Source organism: Tupaia chinensis, unplaced genomic scaffold (genome assembly GCF_000334495.1).
Source record: "Tupaia chinensis unplaced genomic scaffold, TupChi_1.0 Scaffold000448_1, whole genome shotgun sequence".
NCBI lineage: Eukaryota > Metazoa > Chordata > Mammalia > Scandentia > Tupaiidae > Tupaia > Tupaia belangeri.
Genome location: NW_006159953.1, coordinates 201,761 through 216,611, shown reverse-complemented (window position 1 = coordinate 216,611; position 14,851 = coordinate 201,761). Strand labels below are relative to the sequence as shown.

General features: G+C 38.6%; 1 pseudogene; it reads left to right on the top strand.

Moving 5' to 3' along the window:
- The window catches only part of LOC102479198 (nucleolus and neural progenitor protein-like), a 55,931-nt pseudogene extending 47,003 nt beyond the window's left edge, over positions 1-8,928 (top strand).
- The last annotated feature ends 5,923 nt before the right edge of the window (positions 8,929-14,851 follow it).

The following is a 14,851-nucleotide window of genomic DNA, read 5'->3' as shown; positions in this document are numbered from 1 at the left end:
ATTATTTAAAAATAGCCAAGTTTAAATTGTTTCCAAACAAGTCTTTTGTAAGTTCAGACAAGTCCTCTTCCTGTAAATATTCTCTTTGCTTCTACGATTTAACATAATGTATAGGATCACTTTAACACCACCACCAAAACTTCTGTTTTATTTTTCACCTTTATAAATGCCTACTAGATTAGGTAATAATGCACAATTTAATTCTCTTTAATAATTTTCTCCAGGTTAAAATACTAATTTTATATTCTGATAATATTTCTCTAATTTTTTCAATAAGTAGAAAATTAGTAGTCTTAAGCAAGCGTTAGTGACACATTCAACCTTTCTAATCGAATAAATCAACCAGTTGTGAATTATTTGTCTTCTCATTCATTTAAACATCCTTATTTTCCTGATTTGTTTTTGTAGTTGATTATAACAAATAAGCTAAATTTATCGTAAGAATGTTATTTCCTTTAAACATTTGGCACATGTATAGAGCTAACAGAATGGTTACTCAGTAAAAGTTGCATTTGGACAATAACCTGAAAGTTATTCTATTTCTGAGAAAGTATTGCATTATGGGAAAAACAGTTCCTGCTAGAGCTAAAACAGCTTCTTCTAGCATTTTATTGTACAATATTAGGCAGGAACAGATGCTGAGTCATCCTGATGTTCCTAATTGTACATGAAGAATTTAAGAAACCAAGAGATACCTTCTTACTTTTCCCTAAAGTAGAGCATAAAGATAATTTAAGAGCTGTTTAATTTGTATTATACTCCAAGGGGACCCTAACTATCCACTCTCATGCAAGGCTGTAACCTCCAGATTCTGTGCCTTTTGACATTTCTGTCACCCTTCAAGGGTTCCCTATAATTTGGAGACCTGTATAGAAAGTTCAAGATTTTGTAGCTCAGAACCTAGAAATTGTGGATTTTCAACTCCTCAACCTCGATGGAGTTGAAAAGATTCAAGAGAAAGCATCTATACCTGCACTCCAGACTCAGAGATCTTTTTTTTGTTGTTATAGAGATTTTTGTTATACGGCATGTGAGCTCACCAGAGAGACAAAAAGAAATCACTCCCTGTGGGGGTTAGCCAAGCCACAATCCTTTCTCCTCCATTCTCCTCTTGGGACTTAGGGCACACACGCACACACCTGATATGCGTTTCAGGTCCAGGACTAGAACCATGGTCGTCCATGTGGGAGTCCAGCTACATAACCATTACCAGTCATCTGCTGATCCCAAGTCAGAGATCTTATCTTTCTCTAAATCTATGACATAGTTTATCCGAATCTGTCTACAAATACGTGTGCTTCCTCCCTCCCACTGAATTAAGTTCTGAAAACTTGCTCTATACTTCATTCTTAGTTTTCATAGCCCCTGAGTGCTACACCTCAATGCTTCAGAGTTGCTCATTAAATATTCAGATTAGTACTAAAGACCTGGGACAGCCCAGTGCCTTAGTAATTTAGAGAGTCAGATCCCACATGGCTGACCATGTAGATCAAATATCACATGCCACAAATTCCTCCATGACAGAGAAATGGAGAAGAGGGCATGCTGCATGACAGGTCCCACTCAGGGGTGCTTTGTCTGTCACTCTCTGGTGGTTACACATACCCTCTGGCAATTAAAACAAAAAAAAAAAAGAAAGAAAGAAAGAAAAGAAAGAAAGAAGGAAGGAAGGAAGGAAGGAAGGAAGGAAGGAAGGAAGGAAGGGAGGGAGGAAGCAAGGAAGGAAGGAAGGAAGGAAGGAAGAAAGGAAGGAAGGAAGGAAGGAAAGAAAGAGAGAAAAAGACAGAAATACTAAGGAAGGAAATACATCTTTCTTTTGTTTAGCACCAGAAACTTTCTCCAGTCCAGGCCAATGTTCTATGCTTTCTTTTCTTTTCTTTTCTTTTTATTTGTTCATTCTTGTAACAAGACCCAGAAACCCAAACCAAATATCCATCCCCCAATACTTACAAAACCCTCTTGAGGTTATTTTCCCCTGAAATTGGTCGCAAATGTGCCACAATTATCACAGTTCTCTACTATCTTACTTCTACTTAAAGGTTTACATTAACTCTTTTCCAAGAGGCAAGATGAAAGGTAAGAAGGTAGCCAAAAAGACTAGCTCTATACAAAGCAGCTTAGACTAATTTCCTCTGGGACTGCCTTAGAATAGTCCTACAAATATAAAGTGACCTTGGATATAAATTAATCACATTTCAAAGAGATTGGGACAATAGTCATACCAATTTCCCAAAATATCATGGCCCTCGGGTACTCATTTAGTCCCATTACAACCCTGATTTGAAGAATATTAAGCTATTCAAAGTCAGGGATATTCTTACTGAGAAACATGCATTAAAAGGCTCTAAAATTGTTCATAAATGTTAGTGTGCAAAAATGTAAAATAGTTCTTATTCTTAGTGTGAATCGTTTTGTATCTGGCAAACTATGTCCACTGCTTCTACTCCTAATCAGTGAAATGAGCACCATGAAACCACCTCAAAAACTTCAGCATACTATTACATAAAATAATCATCAAATAATATCTTAAAATTAAAAAAAAAATTAAAGTCAGCATTTATAGATACAGGATGCAAGCACCTGCAAATCATTCCTCACTACAATCAATCAAACTCAATTGCTTTCCTTTGAGCAATTATCCTGATTTCTGTTTTTCTTTAAATACTTATTCCTGGTTTTTCATTTGACCATTCACTTGGTTAGACTGTTCTCATCAGAGACCTTTCTTAATTTCAAAATGGCTGCAGTCCATCTAAACCTCAAGCTGGCTTGCTTCACATCTTTAACTTTGTATATATTAAACCAAAAATCACTCCAGGTGTTCTGCTGTCCACCACATACCATTAAAAATTATCATAGAACATCAAATTTGTCAACATAGAGTTCTATAGGGAGAAAAGAGCAAAGAAAAACGTGGGTAAGACAGACCACTGGGATCTGGAAAGAAAGTAAGGTCATAGATCCTGTTCATGAGGGCTCTATCACATGACCTAACCACCTCCTAATATACCTTCTCCGAAGTCCCTGTCTCCTAATACCATCCCCTGAATTTCAACATATGAATTTTGAAGGAACATAAACATTCAGACTATAGCAGTGTGATATCAGAACTATTACATAATTAACTTCTGAATCAATTAATCGATTATTCTCCTACTTTTCTGAGCTTTTTCCATCCAAAGGAGAAAATTGACTGCTACATATTGTGCTTTTATTTTCTACTGCATGTTAAATATCATCTCTGATAAGAAAAATAATGGTCTGTCACATGGACACCATTTTCATTGTCATTTCTTTTCATTGATTTGTGGCAATTGACATCTGACAGAAAGTAGTAAATGAGTACATTTTAAGGAGATGACAACCCAATGATAAAAAACAATTTTGTGATCTAAGAATTAAAATAAAGTTGATTAATTAAATTATTTCACACACATTAAAAACTCACAATATAAAATGTCATTCTGCTTTGACAAGGCTTAGAAAAGTTCTCAAGTACCTTAATTCATGTATTCTTTATTAATTATTCTGCTCACTGAACCTACAAATGGGGTTTGCCTCAGAATTATTTACATGATTCATTAACTTTGAAAACTTCTAATATAATAAAATGAAAATGTTAACCTAAATCTCTTAGGAATAAATAAAATTCAAGTAGAAGTGTGTTAAATTACATCTATTTAACATTTTTGCTTATAATACACATGTTTATGATTTTTAAACTCTTTTTGAGCAAAAACATCAATATTTCAATAATTAAGTGTGCTGGGAACAAACATCTAAGAAATAAATTAGCACTTAGCTTCCTGAATTATTACAGACATTCTACCACAGTAGACTACAATCACATAATACAATCAGGTTTTATCTTAGAAAGGCTATTTTTTTTTTCTTTTTTTTTTTTTTAAGAGATTTTCACTGTAGGGCGCGTGCACTCGCCAGACAGACAGAGAGAGACATAGAGACAGAAAGCGAGAAATCACCCCCCAGGGGGGATGGTCACGCCACAATCCCTTCTCCTCCATTCTCCTCTTGGGATCCTGGGCACGCACGCACACGCGCCCGGCGTGAGTTTTAAGCCACCGGGTCCAGGACACGAACCGCGGTCAACTACGTGGGAGTCCAGCGACATAGCCATTACGCTAACTGCTGGTTCCCTTAGAAAGGCTATTATTGAGACCAGCAAATGGCGTAATGGTTATGTTGCTGGACTCCCACGTAGTTGACCGCGGTTCGTGTCCTGGACCCGGTGGCTTAAAACTCACGCCGGGCGCGTGTGCGTGCGTGCCCAGGATCCCAAGAGGAGAATGGAGGAGAAGGGATTGCGGCATGACATCCCCCCTGGGGGGTGATTTCTCGCTTTCTGTCTCTCTGGTGAGTGCATGTGCCTATAGCAAAAAGCCTCTCTAAAATAAATAAATAAGTAGCTATCGTACTTAAAATATGTAGAAATATGGGTATACACAAAATAAGCAGTGGCTTAGCAGACAGATCTGAATGACAAATCCAAGTAGACTCCCATGTCTAACCTATCCTTTCAGGTAGTAAAAGGACACCAAAAATGAGAAAAAAGGTTACCCAGCCACCTTCATCTGTCTGCTCCTTCCTCTTTTCATCCTTCTTCCAGCTCTGTTAGAAGTCAGGAAGCAGGGACCAGCGGATGGAGTAATGGTTATGTTGCTGGACTCTCACTTAGTCAACTATGGTTTGAGTCCCGGACTCAGTGGCTTAAAACTCGAGCCAGGTGCATGTGCATACATGCCCAAAATCCTGGGAGGAGAATGGAGGAGAAGGGATTGGGCATGGCCATCCTCCCTGGGGGGTGATTTCTACTCTCTATCTCTCTGTCTCTCCAGTGAGCACACACATCCTATACCAAAAATCTCTCTAAAAAAAATAATAATACACACACACACAGAAGTCAAGAAGCAGTCTCCGCCTTCCTTCTGAAATCCTGAACCCTCACTGTCACACTGAATTAGTTCCCTGTTGCCATATACAGAACCTACCTTACACTTGCACTCATTTAACACTTAGCATACCACATTGGAATTTGGCTCCACGCTCAGAGCGAGGAATGTCAAGGAGAGTGCTCCAAAGCATAACTTATTACTCCTGGAGGCTAAATACCAGAGGTCAGCAGTTGCTATGGCTTGAATGTACCCAAACATTCCTATGTCAAAGTTTGGTTGTGATAGAATTTGGAAGGGAGGATATTTGCCAGAGGGTGTATGCACTTTCCAGAGAAAAAGAGAGGAGGGAAAATATACCACAATGAGACACGGTCATGCTGCGACCCCTCCTCCTCTGTGTTTTCAGTCTGTCTGCATTTGATATGACATGCCACACACATGATGAGCATATTTTTCAGGCCCTATATGGAATCTGACTCCCTTAACCACTAGGCTATGGGGCAAGCCCTGGTTGTAATGGAATTAAGAAGGAGAAAACTTAATGTGACTATGGTGTTGAAAAATGTAATCTTTAGGAGCTGTTAGCGCTAAGATCATCAGGACAGGGCCCCTGTGACTCCTGTTAGGTTTATAAAGAGCAGAAACAAGACAGAGACACATGGACACAGACTCATGTGCGTCCGCCTGCCACCATTTTGTAATGTAACCAGAAAACCCTCACTAGATGTGTCCCCTGAACCACAGACCTCCAAACCATGAACTGAGTAAACCTCTACTTTCATAAACCACCCAAGTTTTCATTATTTTCGGCTATTAGCAATAGAATATACTAGAGTGCTGGGGGACACACACCTGGCAAAATCTAAGGTGGAGAGGCTATTACTGTCTAGCCACTTTGCCAAAACCCAGGAAAGATGGTCGCTTTGGAAATGGCTCTTTGTCTAGGCAGCAGAAAAATATTCATCTGACAAATAGTTATTGTGTTCTTATCAGGAACTTTTCTGGAAATTCAAAATGTAATAGATGAGTGAATGAAACAAAGATCCCTGCACTCAAGTCAGTTACATCCTAGTGGGCTGATACAGAAGCATTCATAATAAATAAGTATACGGTACACAAAGTTACATTGGCTAAGGAAAAAAGAAAATTTGAAGCCATATTAGAAAGCCTTGGGAATTAAAGCAAAGATCTAAAGAAGGTAACGGAGTTAGTGAACAAGCAGCTCTCCCAGGTAAGGTGTCAGAAACCAGTCAGAGCGATGGTCTGCCTAAGCATGCATCAGAACCTCATTGGTTTGGTGGGCTCTGCTAGGAACTTTCTGATACAGTGTCAGAAGTAGGGACAAAAATTTGCATTTCTAAGTCCCCAGATACGGCTGCTGGTCCAGGAGCTGCACTTTGAGGGTCACTGAATCAGAGGAAAACCCTGAAGTGGGAATGTGCTAGATGTATTTATGTGTGTTTCTGAGCAAGGGTCACTCAAGGAAACATTAACTAGGGCCATGCAGAAAGAATTTCATTTAAGAGGTATACTTAGGCTGTGGGCTGAGCAACAGAAAATCATGGATTCAGGAGAATTAAGTGATTGACTGGAGATAAGAACTGTGCTTTCGGGACCAGCAGATGGTGTAATAGCTATATTGCTGGACTTGCATGTAGTTGACCACAGTTCAAGTCCTGGACCCGGTGACTTAAACTCACACCAGGTACATGTGCGTGCGTGCCCAAGATCCCAAGAGGAGAATGGGGGAGAAGGGATTCCAGCATGGAATCACCCCTTGGGGGGTGATTTCTCACTTTCTGTCTCTCTGTCTTTCTCGGTCTTTCTGGCAAGCACACGCACTCTATAGCAAAAACCTCTCCAAAAAAAGAAAAAGAAAAAGAACTGAGCTTTGAAATTCTCACTTTCTTTGCACTAATCAAATTCACTCCTTTCAAGACATTGCCTTCTCTTCCCTCGTAATCCAGGCTTATTTCCCAGTTGGTGTCTTTATGTACCATACGACTTTAACTACTTTTCTCCTAAGAGCCTCAATTCCCTGGCTACCTGGTACTTCTCCCACAGTAAGATACATGATCTGGCAATGTTCCTTTTCTACTCTAATAGCACAGCAACTGAGTATTTTCAAAGAAAAATTGCATGGCCCCATAGATTTATGCTATACAGCTGTAAACAATGTACAGAATTCTTTTATCTGTTTTTGGTTACATCCTTGCCTATAGCAACTGCACCATATGTCCATATTTCATGATCCCTGCTTCTTCCCTCGCAATAGATTATACCATCTTCTATTCAAAGAGCAAACAGTCTATGATCATTGAAAACATTCAAGTTCCTGCCAATCTGCTTTTCCCAACACATTACATGCTTACATATTCACTGGCTATGAACTTATTTCCTTCATTTATCTCCTGTCTTCAGGCTTCAAATAAGACAATACAGATTAAGTACTAGGAAATCATTTGACAGAAACTAAAGTACTCAATGAGTTCGCTTGTTTGGTCCTGGGCCCTCCCCCTCCTCGCAAGATGGCGGGGAGTCCTGGAACCAGCCAGGAGTCGCAACGCACTGACAGTACAGGACCTTAGCCCCGCACTGGGCGAATGAGGTGCCAGATTAGGAGGACAGAAGTTTCCAGAAGAGGCAGCCTACACACAAGACCTTTGTATTGCGCCTGTAAGAACGCCATCTTGTCATACTGTCGCTGAAGAGCCAAACCTTAGATGCAGAAGCAGGTGTGTTACGTGCAGTCATTTACAGCTACTACAATAGAATAGGCCACCGCAGGCCCCATTTGACTCTTAAACAGGTTGAACTATGTTTAAAACATGTGAAAAATATGATTTTGGGGGTTTCAGTTCAAGAGCTGTCCAAGTTATTTTTTTCCAATGAAAACCAGCCTGTAACTATGAGGCATGTGCTCTCTCCAGCTGGCCAGCGGTGGAGTCGATGCTGAGGAAAGTCTTGGGAGCCTGCAACTTGTCGATCCTCTTCTTGAACTGCTGCTGCAAGGGATGCCTCTTGACTGTGAAACAGCTAGGTTTTAAGAGCTCATTATATTCAACCTTGTGACGGTAGGCCTGGTGAACAGATTATGGGTTTTCTATGAAGATGTTTTTAAAAGGTTGATTTCTTTATTTGAGCCATTGTTTGCACACGCACCTGGCGTGAGTTTTAAGCCAACCGGGTCTGGGACGCGAACCGCGGTCGACTATGTTGGAGTCCAGCGACGTAGCCATTACGCTAGCTGCTGGTTCCCGAGTTTATATATTCTTAATCCAAACCAAAGACAACAAAACATTCTTTAAAGAAAGTGATAGGAACTCCTTGTGTCAAAAATTTTGTGCTAAGATTCCAAGGGGCTGAAACTTTCATAGAACATTCTGAAGAAATCCAAATGACAATTCTGATACAGGAACAAAAATCTCAAGGTCCAGGATACCTTTTGGGTAGCAAACTTCTTAGAAATAACCAGCTTAAATATGTGGAAGCTCAAGGTTACAGTTTGCCAAAAAAACCAGAGTGCATGAAAACATTTATTTGCAACTGCCTTCTTCGTGGCTCAAGTATTAAAACCTCAAAGGACCTTTGGAGACAAAGAAGATCATAAAATAAATTTTTACTGAGACAAAGGAAACCACAGAGAAAGTTGCAGTCAACACTTTTAAAGGAAATTCAGCATTTTACTCAAGGGACTCAGGAGAATACTACAGATAGCAGCGCTGAGTGGAGCATAGTTCTGCCATTAACAGAACTGACCTCTACCCCAATAGTACGCAGAGTTTCAAATCCTGTCATACAAACAAAGGAGAAACAGATTCAGGAAAATCTTACAGGAAGCAATGAAAATAAAACTACTTGATGGACATCAATTCCAGTAAACAAACGCAGTACACCAGGAGCCAGCAGGGAGACCGATGACATTGATGATATTTTTGCTTTAGTGGGAGTCGAGGTGTTCATTTGTGAGGCTTTTAAGCAGTTAGCAAGCTCGTCCCAAGTTTTACTGTTTTAAGTGGAACTGCTGAGATCTGGAAGAACTGCTTGGACTCACAGATACTGCTTTAGTGCAGTGTTGCACCGAAGTTCATTTGAGTTCAATAAACATTTATAGTAATAAATTTAAAAAAAAAGCTTGCTTGTTTTATTTAAATTTTATTCTTTTTTTAAAAAGAGGTAACGAGTGCACAGTGGTTATAAAACATTAGTCTTTTTCCGAGCTGTTTCCTTACACACACGTTTCTGTTCTCTGAAGGAAATCACAGTTAAAAGTTTCGTATATATCCTCCCAAAGGCACTCTGTACAGAAATAAGCAAGCCTATTCATAAGTGTTCTTTATTTTACATGAAGACTAGCATACTATACGCACTGTTCTGCCCTCTTATTTTTCTGCACTATTATTTTCACTTTATGTTTTGGAAATTCTTCCACATCAGAATATAAAGAGCTACTTGGCTCTTTGTGGGTATATACAGTAAGTTATTTTTTCTGCATCTCTTGATGTGCAGATTTACTTCTGCTACATTCAAATACATTAATAAAGTAAATTATTAGAACTAGAGTGATAAGACCAAAGACGACTGCCATACCGTCTCATGTGATTGTGCCAGTTTATGTCAACGATGTACTCTTCCGCTTTCAATTAGCACGGAGTGCTTTTCACTTGTGCATTCATTCATCAAATGTTTTTTAAGTTGCTGGTGTGAGCCAAATTTTGTTTTCTGTTTTTTGTTTTGTTTTAGATTTTTGCCATAGGTCCTTTGCAATCACCAGAGAGAGAGAGAATGAGAGGGAAAGGATCCCCAAGGGGGAGATGGCCATGCTTCAATCTCTTCTCCTCTATTCTCCTCCCAGGATTTTGGGCACATACACACACACACCTGGTGTGTCTTTCTACGGCATGGGTCCAAGACTCAAAGAGTGGAGTTGACCATGTGCAATCCAACACCTTAACCACCAATGCCATTTGCTGGTCCATTGTGAGCCAAATTTTTCAGCTACTCAGGGATTAAAGTTTTACCCTTACAGATTTTATATTCTAATGAAGGAAGACATATAATAAACAAATAAATAATGAAGGTTGGTTAAACTTGCAGTTCAATATTTTACATTGCTGAGAGATTTAGTTGATTTGCTATATACACATAACAAATTATCTCTGTGTTTTAAAAAAAATCAGCTTTCTCAGATTGGGGTTTCTATTATTTTTGGCCTTTTTAAATGTTTTTCTGTATTTTAAGCTTTTCTGTAATAACCAAACCTCTTAAACAGATACTTCACATTGACTTTCTCATCTTCCACTCATTCTCCAGGATATTGCGTTCACCAAGTTCTGGTAATGTTATAGAGGCACAGGGTTTCAACTAATAATCTATGAATTATAAATTAAATTTCCAATACAGAATCTGCCTTCTGTACAACTCCATATGTAGTGTCTTATGATTTGGTAATTGTAATGTGTTTAAAATTACCTGTTTCTTTCACCATGCCCCTATTTTTAGGTCCCCGCTAATCCTCTTTTTCTTGAGTTCCTTGTCATGCAAATGATATTAATATTGACTATTTGTACATCAAAGAATATTGGTATCACCATAGGCTCCTCCTTCTCCCTCAAGCTTCACTTCCTCCCAAGTCAAATTAGTTATCAAATTGTGTCATACACTGCAAAAAGCAGGTTAAAATGCTTTCTCTCTTTATACTCTTGTTTCATTCCTTGGCGGGAATCTCATTGTCTTCTGCCTAGGTCACTTAGTAAGTCCTGTCATAGTCTAGCTTCACATGTGCTGCTTCATAGTCCCCAGGGCCTCCAGTACTGTGGTAGAGAAGACTCTGACCTCCTGGCCAGGTGTTCACTTCTCAGTTTCCATAACCTATTCAAATCGTTCTCCTCCCAGATTCTTTCCAATAGCGTACTTTTGCAAATTCTGTCTGCCTTCTCAAAAAGGACTTTTTTGAAACCTATTTTTTCCATCAGTCTGTTGACTCAGTAAACTGATTCTTCAGGTCTTAAATTTAAACTCCCAGTGGCAGGTCCTTTCTGGTCTTCACAGGCAGAACAGCTACAGCCTCCTGTGAATAATCATGGCTTCTCTCCTCACATTGCACACTTCAGGTTATAAGTGACTTCATGCTCAGGCTTCATTGGATGGCAAAGACATTTGAAGATATTCAAGCTTAAATACACACAGTTGTCTGTCCAGAAGGAAAACAAAAATAAAAATCACTTACTGGAAATGCTCACGAAATTATGACGATTACTTGTCTTTGGATATGTGCCCACTACCAGACTAATTAATTGTTAATTACAATCATGATCAGGGAGATACGGTTTTCATTTTCTATCAGGTTTCTGCAGAAAATAGAAGGCACTCTCAAATTAGGATAATTGAGAAGGAGTGTATTTATTAAAAGACTATTTCTAAAGACGTAGAATAAGTAGGGGCACCACAATCAATAGTGCTAGGTGTGCTGTCTGTGTGCCAGGGTAAGCCTGAATGTCAGATGTGCACACGACCTAGACCCAGAGAGAGGGCCCTACGACAATACCACTAACCTTGGCATATGGAACAGAAGTAGAGTACCAGACAGCAATTGTTCATGCCACAGCTGCCTGCTCAGTCTGCTTAGCAAAAACCAGGGAAACCAGATTCCATGTTCAAACTATACCCAGACCCTATTACCCACTTCAGTGGCACCAGTGAGAAATACCTTTGCAGAACTTTGTAATCACATGGAGAAGATCTTTTATCTTTTTTTTAAGAGATTTTTGCTATAGGGCATGTGCACTCGCCAAAAGACAGAGAAAGAGAGACAGAATAAACCCCCAGGGTGGATGGCCACACTGCAATCCCTTCTCCTCCATTTTCCTCTCGGGATCTTGGGCACACTGCACATGCACCCAGCATGAATTTAAGACACTAGGTCTGCGACTCGAACCATAGTCGACTACATGGGAGTCCAGCGACATAACCATTATGCCAACTGCTGATCCCAAGAAGATCTTTTAACAGCAAAGATATTTTTATTATGTTGCATTCTCCCTCTGTTTCTGCTGAATGAAATTATATTCAAAATCTGTCTGGTCTTAAAATTCTTCCTGAGATATTTCCATATCGAATAAGTCTTAGTGGCAATTCACAATAAAATAAGAGGACAATTTCCCAATAGTTATCTTGATTGACTTAAACTAATGAATTTACTTCAAGATGTACAGATTATCAGATTTACTGCCTACTATAGTTTCTAACATTCTGTTTACCAATGAGTATAGATATGTTTTAATGCTTTGTTCCCCCATAGGGTATGTGCACATGCCGAGACACAGAGTGAGAGAGAAAGTGAGAAATCATCCTCCACCCCTGAGAGAAGAGAAGAGTATAGAGAAGGATTAACACAAGAACAAATAGAGAGGCATGACATTTGTGGGACACAGAAATGGTTTATTACCTGCTTATGATAACATGTATAGTATTCTCAACTGGACTGGTCTGAGAAGTATTTCATGTTAGGTAAATTTTCTTTACAAGCCAAATGATTTATAGTTATAGAATGCTTAAAAAATAATAATGAGAATAAAAAATAATAATAATCTGGAAAAAATGAAAGGCTATTTGATGATGATGATGTGGATAGTAATGTCTTTGCCTTGACAGATATGCATGCTAATCATGCTGGAAAAAGAAATGTAAAACACTGTAAAGATATATGTGATTAAATGTAATATAAAAAAAATAAAAACAAAAACATGATTTAAAAAAAAGGGAGAAATCACATATACACATGCACACACACACATAAGGGGAATGGCCATGCTGTAGTACCTTCTCCTCCATTCTCCTCTCAGGATCTTGGGCATCCACACACATGCACATGATGTGATTTTCAAGCTGCTGGGTCTGGGACTCAAACCATGGAGTCAGCCATGAGGGATCCAGCACTTAACTTCCATGCCACCTGCTGGTCCAGTGTTTTGATATTTTTAATAATTATGGCTGTTAATATCTACTGGTGTAAGAAGGAAAAAGTTTGAATGTCTGGCAATTTTTTTAAAACAGCAATCAGAATGTATCTTTCTCAATGTATTGCAAGATTTGTATACCTAATGGTAACCTCATTGAGATCATCTTTTATGCCATATATTTTTTAAAGAATGATGTATTTATTCAATTCCATTGGGTATTTTTTTTTTAATTTGACCAGACAGAGAGAGAGAGAGAGAGAGAGAGGGAAAGTAAGAAAGCAAGCCTCCAGGTCCAGGACTCAAACCACATCCAAGCATGTGGGAATCCTGTGTTTAACCACCATGTCACCTGCCGGCCCTATGCCATATATTTTTAAGTTTATTTTATTTATTTATTTATTTATTTATTTATTTTCATAATTTCATAAATGAGAGATACATGGAATAGAGGCAGACATAGACATCGAGAGATAAGCACTCTCAACAGGCTTTATGCTATGATCCTCCCCCATCCTTTCTCAGCCAGCCAGTATCACAAGTACATGTGCATGCACCTGATGTGCACAGGTTGACCCAGGAATTAAATCAGGACTCTCCATATGGCTTCCAGCATTGCAAAGCCTTATACCACACTGTGCCGTTTCAGTAAGCTGCCATATTATTTGTATATCCAGAGTGCCATCCACAATGCTAGAACTAAATAAATATTTACTGAATGGATATTATATATGTCTTTTTCCAACAATTTTTAAAAAATACTTTTTAGGTTTGGGCCATAGAATGCATGTGCTCACCAGAGAGAAAAAGAGAGACAGAAGGAGGGAAAGTAGATTTGGGACATGCACAACATGCGACTGGCATGAGTTTCAAGCCACCGGGATCAGGACTCGAACTATGGTCAGCCAAGTGGGAGTCCAGACCCTTAACCACCACCTCATCTACTACTCCCCCAACTATCAATTAATAATGCATTCCTTAATGGTATGAGCTTATGTCTTCTATGTTTATGTATCACATATAGAACCTGTTGTACACTATATTGCCTAATTAATATTTATAGACTGATACTCAAAATTAGAAAACAAATAAGTTCAGCCATTGTTCTCTCCAGTATTTATAATTCTAATTAGATGACAATGCAGATTTGGTCTGCACTAAGTTACAAGTAGGTGATATATAAATCACCATGATTTTTCATGACTTTTTTCCAAAACACATTACTTTACTAGTATGTTCTTCAGGTAAACTTATTTATAAGAATACATTTAATCTAGAGATAATAACCACTTTATAATAGTAATCAAAGTTAAAGAAGTGTAGAAATAATTGAAGTAATTGAGTGCGGACTTGTTTGTAAAGCTATGCAAAACTAGACCAAAAATATTGGAGAAGAAAGACTCTCTGGTGACAAGTTTGATGTTTTCAAATGGAAAAAAAGTATTACGTCTAAGAACATAAACAGGAATTTTCCTTTCTTGCCATTCAAATATAGGCAAATTTGTCATAATTATCTTGATGCTGAATCTCAAGATGTTAGTATGTTAACCATGCTTTATACTTCAATTTATATCCTGGCATTCTGGGTAATTTTCTGTGTAAAACCAAAACAAACAGATATTTTATGTATAACATTGAGTAAAGCCAACAAAATAAATAAAGAAGGATACCCTTATTATTTAAAATCATGGCTCCTTTAGACTTTATATAAAGTCAAAACATTCAATAAATCACTGCCTGTTTTATACAAGTTTAGGAGTTACCTTTTTCTTCATATTTTAGTTGACACCCTTGGTTAACCAGAACACTAGATTGCACACAAGCAGAGCTCCAGCTCATGGACACGCACGCCTCGTGTTCGGTGCTGAGCAAATTAGAAGATCATTCATCAGAGATGACGCACACAATGCCAGTTTCAACAGACAGGATCGGCACTCACGCCATGGGACTGGATCCTGCTTTGTGTACTGGTCCTTCCAA